A 9,276-nucleotide genomic window follows, 5' to 3' on the forward strand; every position below is an offset into this window, starting at 1 on the left:
GGTATAATGTAAATAAATGTCCATGTTCCATTCAATGGGTCCTTTATTTTAAACATTTCAATCATTTTAAGTAATCTAGCTATTCTTATTGAACATCTACTGTGCCTGGCACTGTACTAGGTTAACAAGGACAGCCCCATTTCATAAATTCATGTCCAACAAATTCGTTTGGACACTAACCTGGTATGCAGGCTAATGAACGTGGGTGAGGGTTAGAGACTTGGAAGAGACTAGGTAGAGAGACTGAGGTGCCCTGAATGTGTGTGCACTCACATGGCCGTGCTGTCAGCCAATATGCATACATACTGCTGTGCCAGGCATGGGGTCTTCACAGGATGAGTGTAAGGAGGCCAATCTGACTGCTCATCTCATGTTTGCGTATGAAAACTTGAAGAGTTCATACTGTAGCTGGAGGGACAGCCTTGTACAAATAAGCACAACACAAGTGACCTTTGATACTAGATTGACTTTTGGACAAAGCATTACACTAGTGTGGATCACATATCACAGAAAAGAAGCATGGTTTGGTAGACAGAGCATGAGCCAGATCATCTCTGTAGGCATCTCAGCTTCATAAATTACTGAGATGTGTGGCCTTGGACATATTCAGTTTCTTTACCTGCAAAATATGAATAATGAGACTTTGTATATATCACCCACTATATTTAGCTAGATTGCTCTTTTTACCTTGTTCCATATATGATTGAATTAAAATAGACAAAATAGATAAAATTTATGATCAGGTCAAATGTAGAGAAAGTGGGTAGTAAAGACTGGGAGAAGTAAACTATACCAATAAAATCCATATGCTTAAATATACATATAAAATCTTATAAACTGTAAAGTTCTGTTCAATATTAGTGGATAATATTTATAAAACACTAGAGGCCCAATGCACAAAGGTTCATGCAAGAATGGGCCTTCCTTCCCCTGGCTGCCGGCACCGCCTTTGCTCCAGCCTGAGCTGCCTTTCCACCTTCCCACACTGCCCAGAGGCCCGGAGTGGCTGGGGCAGTGCTGAACGCCTGCACTGTTGCCATGGTGATGACGCAAGCGTCCTGCCCCAGCCGCTTGGCACCTGCATATGCAAATTAACCTGCCATCTTTGTTGAGTTAATTTGCATACACACTCCTGATTAGCTGGTGGACATCATGAAGGTACAGTCAATTTGCATCTTTCTTTTTTATTAGTGTAGATAATATTTTCTAGGTTCTAGGTACCATACATGATTAGTACACTCTCATGAAATTTGGATCATAAAGATGTCTGAAATTTATGGGGAATTTCTGAAATAAATATTATGAAACATTGTGGAACTGATTTTTAGAATGAGAGTCATATGTAGAGTTCCCAAAACTCCAAAAGACAACTTATGAGTTTCACATCGTGCTTCTGTTCTTTCTGGAGTTTTCTTTAGTTCATATTCAATTTTTGACAGAACTCTTTATTCTGGCATTTTAGTAACAAACTAATTTGGTGCCTGCCAATCATGCTTTTGCTAATCTTTAGGTCTGAAGAACATTAGTCTCTCTCCGAACACATGGCTCTTTTATCCCCTTTCCTTACAGACACACACACACACACACACACACACACACACACACACACATGCACCTCTCTTCTTATGTGCAATCTGAGATTTGGGATGCTAAATAAATTCCTGTGATCAAGTAAGGAGTTCTTAAGTCAGTAGAAAATTGTCTAATTTGTCTCAGGAATAAAAAAAATCTTAGTTACCATTTGGAGAATTTGTTTCATTTTATATGATTTTAGAATGTGGGTAAATCTTACTATGTTAAGGACTTATATGCATTCATATAAGCCTAACCAATGGACACAGACACCAGGGGGGTGAGGGCATGAATGTGTGGGGGGACAATGGGAGGATAAAGACACATATGTAACACCTTAATCAATAAAGAAAAAAATTAAAAACATAAATATTTATATTACGTTAAAAAGCACATATAGTGTTTTATCATAATTTTCCATTTTAAAATATTTTACTATATTTAAAGATAACTGCTTTCTTTGTTATTTTATATATTTTATCATATACAATTAAAATATTATTCTCACCCAGCCAGTGTGGCTCAATGGTTGACCATTGACCTATGAACCAGGAGATCACAGTTCGATTCCTGGCCAGGACACATGCTCAGGTTGTGTCCCCAATAGGGGGTGTGCAGGAGGCAGCCAATCAATGCCTGTCTCACCATTGATGTTTTTCTCTCTCTCTCTCCCTCTTCCTTCCTCTTTAAAAAATATTATTCTGAGAAAGGATCCACAGATCTCACCAGACTGTCCATGGATTCCATGGTACAGAAAGAAGTTATGAACCCTAGACCAGATACTTTTTGAAGTAGATCTAGAATTACAGATAGATAATTAGATAGATACCGTCACCCTAAGGTCAGACCACTCCTTTGCCTCTCCTGTTTTCATGAGGTGATGGGCGACCTAGTAGCAAGGGACATTCTTAAATTATTGGTAATACAGCCAAAGCAGAGGACTGAGTATAGTTTTCAGAAAACCTACTTTACCGCTTAACTAAATGGTTATGCATGATAATCAAATACAGAATGTTTTATCCCAGAGAGAAAACATCAATAGATATAATATTTTCTTTGTTCAGTATGTGTTTAGGGGAATTGTTAGCAAACAGTTTCTGCAAAAGAGATTTATTGGTTTGTTTCTTAATTGAAATATTTTCCCAAGCAACTATGTTAGTGATTAGGTGTGGTAAGTACATATATTCAAATACATTTACACATACAGGTCTATATTTATATACACATGCATAGACATATATAGATATCAACTGTGCAGTGAAAAGTCATTTTTATTAATAATATGCTTTAGAGCTAAGACTTAAAATGAAAGTTTTTCACTTCCTTAAAGACTAATATTCCCCATTTATTAATCTCTCTGCTTCTTAACTATTGGGGGTTTTAAAAAATAAATTTTTAAAATCTCCACTAATTAATTACTTTTGTGCCATTAGATTGTATTAATACTTGCACTGCAATTTACTCATCAATTTTTAAAATATTAGCCTAAAAATGGACACATATGTAATACCCTTTGTAATAAAAAATTAAAAAAAATAAAATAAAATTAAATTAAAAAAAAATTAGCCTAAAAAGGAGGTAACATTTTGGGTTTTAAAACTTACTTTTCAAACAAATTGCTTATTTCTGGCAAAGGTAATTATCCTATTTATATATTACCTTGTTTATCTTTTTATCCACTGACACTTTACTTTTGATCATTTGCCACAGCTTTTAATTGAAAGCGACATTCTTATTTTAGTTGCTTTATAAAGACTTCTTGGGTTAGTGAAAGGCAGAGGTGATTTGTGTTTTCTATTTACCCCTCCCAACAAATATCATTCAAACGACTTATTTTTTAATATGCTTTTTCTGTACAGATATTGAGTAGGCTTGAGTGTGCCATTTATTACTATCTGACTGCAATAGGTTTTATTCTATTCATTTAAATTGGGATATCTCTAGTTGGGCTTGTGTTTCAACTAGTTTCTGTCAATGTTGGCCACTCAAATAGTCAGTCAAGTGGACCTGGAATTGCTCTGGTTGGGGACCATGGTCCTTGGCATCATCTATTACCTTTGCAGTCAACTAACGCCCATGGTGCTCTGGATCTGGCAGGTGCTCAGTAAATGCCAATTCATGACAAAGATTGGTCCTATCTGATCAAGGGATGCCTGATGCATTTTCCAATGTCTTTTGAGATAGTGCTGAGAAAACTTAATTTGGGCATATAGGTTGTTATTATAGACATGTATTGTGCTGTGTGATTTCAGGCTGTAGATGGAACATACAACCAACTGTGTCCTTTGGATTTTTAGAAAGTCACATTTAAAAATACCTGAGGTATATGTTCCTTTAAAAAATTTTTATTATCATTTATCAAGTAAGTATCTACAACAACCATCCACCACTCTTAGCTGCAGCACTAATCAGAGTTGTGAAATTAATGAGCAGATTGCTTGAGAAGATATTTAGTTTAGGATATTGTTCAAGATAGTTTAAGATTGCTCAAGGATATCTTTTTATAAAAAAGGTGAAATTTCCCATAAGCTATATTGTACAATTTGATGTTGACCTAGTAGTAGGTTTTGAATTTGTTACCTGAGTATAACTAACTCTAAAGCTATTTGCTAAGGTAGAAGGCTGAGGGTTGCAGTTAACATTACACTATGTTTTCTGAAGATTTTTTAAAGGCAGAGACCCAGTAAGGGAATCATAAAACTTTGAGTTCCTCCTCTTTCTTTGAAACATTTATGCTACCAAATACCATTGGATCCTTACTGCTGTGCTCAAGTTCCAAAAGTCCTAAAAGGAAAGCAATTGAAAAATTTACCAGGGCATTGGGTCAATATAGATTGAAGAAAGAAAACCTATTCCATCAATGATGCTACTAAAGATTTTCTCCAAATGAGTTCTTTCACATCCCAAGATCCTTTCAATTTTCACAAAGCCCAACTACATGCCGGGCACTGTGCTGAGTTCTAGGGGCGAGAGAGGAACAATAACATAGCCCATGCTCTCATAGAATTGACAAACTATTTTGTCAATAGCTAACCACAGTATAAGACAGAATGATATAAATTCTAAATGGAGAGAGAAGAAGGGGACAGATGACTGTTGGCCATAACTTGTCCTCAGAGGCAGCTTGTAAGAGAGAACCATGTGTTCCCTGACGAATTGCTATTAAAATCCAGGCTTTGACTGAGAGGGTGAATAGTGATCTGTGCCTGCTGACCAGGCTTGAGAGGGATGTATATTGAAACTCATTTAATGAGGCTTTCTGAAAGCAGAAGTGCTTTCACTAGAGGCGACTTCCACTTGTCTAGTCATCATTGTGGTTTTCTCATAAGTAAAGGGCTTTGTTGTAAACACATTCTTTTCTTTTTCTTTCCCAAAGGGCTCTTTTGACAAGAGAAGGGGATTGCAGTGCTCTCTGCCGGCCAAAAGAGGGCACCTGGAGCTCTCTGAATGGCGGTCACAGCAGCATCGAACAGGCACTGGGCTCAGGTTTGTCGGGATGTTTTCTGACTCTCCGGACAGATCTGATTAAAATATGGCTTTGGAACCTGGAAAGGATGCGTTAGAAACTGGCCTTTTGAACTGAAGGCACACATTTATTTAGGTGCCTTTATATTAGTGATTCATAAACTTACTCTGTGTATTTATAGGGTAGTCATAGTGTCAAAAGGAACTGCTGTCTTGATAGCCACAGAATATAGCAGAAAGAGACTCATATTTATCTTCACTTATAGATCTGTTGTCAAACATTGCTCAGTTATGATTAATTTGGACACATGACTACAGACGTCTTCCCCCTTTTATTTATTTCCCTTCGAAGTCCTCCATTTCTCTACTGAGAATGTTAGACTGTTTTGAGGTCTATAGGGTTATGGCAGCTCATAAAGTTTTGAAGATGAGGCCATTAAGCTTGAAAATAGCATCCCAGTGGAGCCAGTATAAACACCACTGGCCAACTTTGTTCACAACTGAAACAGGATGTTTACCCTTATTCATTTAGACTTTTTTTTCAGCAGGGTTAATTTTCACAGACACACTAGTGTAAACTCTATGGGTGAGTAAGGACCATTTTTTTTTTTTAAATCTCTATCCCCAGTGACAAGTACAGTCCCTTGGCTTATACTAATAACCCAATGAATATTTGTCGAATGAATGAAGGAGGGAAATAAAAAGGGCACAATGTTTTCTTAAGCCAGGATACTTTATTATTTGATACTATTGACAAAACATTCCAATGATGGTGATAATACTGCACATGTATGTAGTATTTAAGAGGGTGCAAACCCCTTTTGTGTATATTATCTCAATTTGATCCTCAGTTCTGCAACTGAGGAAACCAGGGTTCTGAACTCTTGAATTAATCTTCAAGGTCAGACATAACTAGGGCGACCATATTATGTATTATTCAATGGAGATAGTTTTGAGATTGAAGGAGAATAAGATTAATAAATATATCAGTTCAACAGCATAAACTGGGTCATTCTGGGAAAACAGAATGTATGGTCCCCTTTTAATAAGTGACAAAGTGAGGATTGTATCTGGGTCTCTGACTATGTTCTCTGTGCTCTCAAAGGATATAATTTCCACATCTCCCCTTTTGTTAGCAGGGTCATAATAAGTGACCTTCATGAGGCATTGCAATATGGTGGTGCCATACTCACAAAAATGAATTGTATTCAACATAGTTTGGGTGTTAATTTACTTGTTTTGTTATGCTTTCTTAGAAATTGGCAAACTACAGAAGACTGAAATACTTGATTAGTTTATGTCCTCAGTACCCTATGGTGTCGAATAACAGAGGGTTCTGTATATCCTCAAACGTGCTTACAATAGTATTTTGCAAATGCTAAAGAGTTCAATAGTTTTGCCACTTTATAGATAAAGGAGACATACTTGTAATTTGTCATCATTATTATACTCAATTATAAGCTTCTATTAACACAGCTCCCCTACCCCTTACCTTATTGCCATCCTGCGTGGCCTTGTGACTTGCTTGGGACATATATAGGTAAGCAGGATAAACATATCATTTATCTATAAAGTGGCGAAACTATTAAACTCTTTAGCGTATGCCCTCCACTGACAAGCCATAACGTTGTGGCATATGGCAAAGGAGAATGTTTACAGGGTCCAGCTCCACTTTTACAAAGTAGAGCAAAGAAGGGTACATTTGGAGCTAAGAGTCAATAAGTTGGTAACTGGCACCATGACCATACAATTTATTGTCCAAATTAGAAAGCAAAAGGGAGAGCCATTAATTAATATTTATACAAACTAGCACTGTCCTGGGAGCAGATAAGAGATATGTTTACCCTATATGGAAGCTGAGCCTGAGCGGTGAATAGAATCTGGATGTGGTAAGAGGAGAATCAATAGAGAACACTGGGATGCAGGGAACAGTGTGAGCAAAGAAACAGGTGGAGAGGACGTGGAGCAGATAAACTCAATGTGTGGCCTGAGAGAGAAGCAAATGTAAAGATGAAATAATAGCAATTTTTGAATAAAGTTTTTGGATAAGAGGCTTAACAAGTTTATCTTAGTTTCTTAATATTAATCCCCATAAATTTGTAGTGATCCTTTTCAAGAATGTGTTTCCCTTCCTGCCATTCCCATCTTCAGGACTTGCAGTACCTTCACGAGGCATTCACTGTGCTGTCTCCTATGTTGAAGAATCCAATGCCTTCTGCAGACCTACAGTTCAGTTGTTGAAAAAACTGATTGTGTCCCTCAGAATTAGATGAGGGAAACAGTGGAAAATGTGCTTATTGTCAATCTTTGAATTGAATGGAATTTTATTTTGTAAAACTTATGTGTCTTAATAAGAGAAAATAGAAAAATATGGAAGGTTCACGTTTCATTTTTTTGTAATTATGGTATAATGCATACCCCAAAGAATTTTGTCCAGGTTATCTTATTTTTCAAGTGTACAGGTGTATGTATATGTTGAGAGCGAGAGAGAGAGAGAGAGAGAGAGAGAGAGAGAGAGAGAGAAAGAGAGATATTAAAGTATTCTTAGTCTAAATCCTCAGATTATATAACTTAAAAAGCTAAAGCAGGTGATTTTCATCACTTTCTTTCTTGATAATCTCGGTAATCTTGTAGTAAGATTTCTTACAAGTAGCCTGTTATCCAAATTCTTGATACAGACGATGAAGAAACAAAGGCCGGAGAGGTGAAGTGGTTTGCTCAAGCCCTCAGCCAGGTGGTGGTGGCCGAGGCGGGTTTTCTGCTTCTCACGCTAACGTCCCTTCTTTTCCACTGGGATCTCTTGCCTGTCTCTGAGCTCGTGAAGGTGTTACCGAAACTTCAGTATCTGAATTCCGCATGTAAGTGCAAGTGAGTCCCCGAGATACACCTGTGGACACTGCTTTCCAGTTAAAGGGATAGTGATTTCAGTTGCCATGTTTTGGGGCACTGACCCCACAGAATGATCTTCCCTCCCTCCTCAAAGCTACCTTCTACTCTACTTTCGTTTCTTGCCCAACTCCCCCAAATCTCAATTATTTTCTCCTCCTTTGTCGGTGTTTCATAGGTTTGGAGAATAGGAGCTGTGTTCCTTTGGAAGGCAGGGATCAGATTCCAGCCACTGTCTCCCACCTTGAGCCACTTCTCCAGAGCATGTGTCCCCACAGAGGTTTCTTCATTCCACAGTTTCTCTCTCTCTCTCTCTCTCTCTCTCTCTCTCTCTCTCTCTCTCTCTCAGAAGAGAGAGGGAAAGATAGATAGAAGCATTGGTGTAAGAAATACACATCGATTGGTTGCCTCCTGCAGGCTTTATCCACTGAGCCAAACCGGCTAGGGCTACAGTATTTCTTGAGCCTCTGGTCTTTAAGCTCCCTACTCTAACCCTGACATCTGGTAAACCATGTTGATTTAAATGCTTCTGGAATTTCTATACATCCCCACACACATTCCAGATAATAACTGAAAAGTATTTGGGAAAAAATGAGAAATGAACAGTTCTCAAAAGTTTACTTTAGATTGATTTATTGGCTGACCTTTCTGTACCTTTCTAACAAAACTGCTATTAAAAACAGACCCATCTATTCCAACTCACCACGTGACCCCATTAAATTCATGGCCAGTTTTTCATTGTATAGAACTCTATAGAGATTTGCAGGCCTATTTCCAGCATTTAACTTCTCCAGTAAAAACCAATGACTTTAATAACAATTGAACAGGAGGGAAAATACTTTTAAACATCCGCATTTAAGAGAGTATTATACAATGTTTGAAAACAATTTGATCAAAATCAACTTTGTAGAAAATTGCAAAATATATACCAATCTCCCCACCAGCCCCATTTTTGAGGTAGCGTCCTGACAGAAAGAGCAGAAGTTGAGGTCAGCTTATTTATTTTGTCTTTGTCTCTGATATTAGTCAGAGCTTCCTATGGACAGTCATTATTTCCAGCGCCAAATGCTAAGTGAAACATGTATAGAAACCTTAGAAATGAATGGTCATCTGTGTTTTCTTAAATCCATGTTTCCCAAATACTTTTAAAGTTCATAAAATTTATAAAGCAGCTTTATTAACTGGGAAAATGTCAATAAAAAACACAATCGTGTTTAGAGAAACAGCAAATCTGGTTTGGAATAACAAGTGGTGTGATCTTGTCAGAAAGCCTTCCTTCACTAACGGTCCAGAGCGCAGAAGACTATAAATAAATTAGCATCTCCAGAACTTTGAAAAGAGCCACACCACTCT

Source organism: Myotis davidii, unplaced genomic scaffold (assembly GCF_000327345.1).
Source record: "Myotis davidii unplaced genomic scaffold, ASM32734v1 scaffold46, whole genome shotgun sequence".
NCBI classification, from domain to species: domain Eukaryota; kingdom Metazoa; phylum Chordata; class Mammalia; order Chiroptera; family Vespertilionidae; genus Myotis; species Myotis davidii.